This window comes from Enhydra lutris, unplaced genomic scaffold (assembly GCF_002288905.1).
Source record: "Enhydra lutris kenyoni isolate GAN:26980312 unplaced genomic scaffold, ASM228890v2 scaffoldscaffold6, whole genome shotgun sequence".
Classification (NCBI taxonomy): domain Eukaryota; kingdom Metazoa; phylum Chordata; class Mammalia; order Carnivora; family Mustelidae; genus Enhydra; species Enhydra lutris.
Genome location: NW_019154090.1, coordinates 36,011,973 through 36,013,675, shown reverse-complemented (window position 1 = coordinate 36,013,675; position 1,703 = coordinate 36,011,973). Strand labels below are relative to the sequence as shown.

Sequence of the window (1,703 nt, the reverse complement as noted above, 5' to 3'; positions counted from 1 at the left end):
AGAGCTATACAATATTATATCAGTCATCACTCACAACAACCTTAATATAGTGAGGTAGGAATTATTGTTCAACAACTACCCACTCGGTCTTCCTCTTTCCATGGGAAAAGCATAATTATCCACCTCCTCAGTGTTGAACTTGGCCATATGACTTGTTTGACAACTGAAATGTGAATGTATGCAAGCGGAGGGTCTGACTGAAATTGCTAAATGATTTGGCTCATTCTCTTGTGCTTCTGACATTCCTCCTTAGAGAACCACTTCTCTTTCAGCCTGGCACCTGCGGAGGCAATCTGAACCCAACTATCAGCCTAAGAGTTGCACAGTTGATCTACAAACCCCTGAAGGAGAAAAAAATATTTATGGTTATAAGCCACTGAGATTTGGGGAGACCTATTTGTTACACACCATTATTGTAGTAAAAGAGGATTAATATGGACAAGTTCTATACTTACTCCCACTTTCAGATGAGGAAATTTAGACAGAGAAGCTAAATGACTTGACCAAGTTTACATAGCTATATTAGTGGAGAAGCTGGAATTTAAACCAAGCAATAAAATTCTAAAACTGTGTCCTTAAGTCCTGTTTTATATTGCATATTCAGTGCTTAAGATAAATACTATCATTTCATTCTATGTGAAATGCATTGCTTCTTTTTTTCTTCTTTTTTTTTTTTTTTTTTTTTTTTTAGTTGTCAGTCAAATGATTCTTTACTGAAATATTTTCCTTTATAGTTCTTAACTGTCTGGGCAATCCACTGTACCATTATTGATGTCATTAACAATGTCATGAGAATGGTTGTCATCAACATTGCAGCCTACAGATTGGGCAGTCCTCAAGATCTTTTTAATGGCTCCAGAGAATTCTCTGGCTAAAGACTGGTACTGCATCTATTGGTCAATGTTGACAATCTCATCAAGAGTGGTATTTCCACTGCACTTAAAGTCTTTCTGCTACTTTCTGTCTGATGGTAATTCCTTGAGGGCTTTGATAATCAAGGCAGAGGTGGAAGGTACCACTTCAATTTGGCCCTGTCCTTTCTGAATGGTCAGTTCCACTGTAATCCTCAGACCATTCCAATCACTGGCTGCCTTGGTGATGTCATTAACAACCTTGTTTGGAAACAGACCCAAGGGGCCAATCTTTGGGGACCATGGCAGACGTGGCTCTGATTTCCCCAGTGATGCACCTCAGGTACATGACTTTGATCTCACTGGGGTCAAACTTAGGTGGCATAGTGGATGTGGCTGTTGTCCAGTGAACCTGGATTCAGGATGGCCGAAGTCTGTTGCACCTTCACCTTCGCCAAGTCAAAAGCCAAAAGAAGCTCAAGTGCCTAACTTCTATGTCTTAAGAGATTGTTGAATTTCACCTCAAAACAAGACTCAGTTATTTTATTTCCTGGTTTTTCTAAGCATTCTCAGATGGTTAATGTCTGTAAATGGGCCAGCATTTAATATATTATTACTGTGAATAGTGTACCAAAGAAATGATGCTAAAATGTCCAATCATTGGGATGCCTGGGTGGCTCAGTGGGTTAAGCATCTGCCTTTGGCTCAGGTCATGATCTCAGAGTCCTGGGATCGAATCCCACATGGGGCTCCTTGCTTAGCAGGGCAACCTGCCTCTCCCTCTCCCTCTGACTCTCTCCCAGCTTGTGCTCTCTCTGTCAATCTCTCTCTCTCTCTCTCCCTGGCAAATAA

The 1,703-nt window shown here is 40.8% G+C and overlaps 1 pseudogene; it reads right to left on the bottom strand.

Annotated features, from left to right (window-relative positions):
• Positions 1-737: 737 nt before the first annotated feature.
• LOC111141826 lies at positions 738-1,290 on the bottom strand (annotated as a pseudogene).
• Positions 1,291-1,703: the final 413 nt, after the last annotated feature.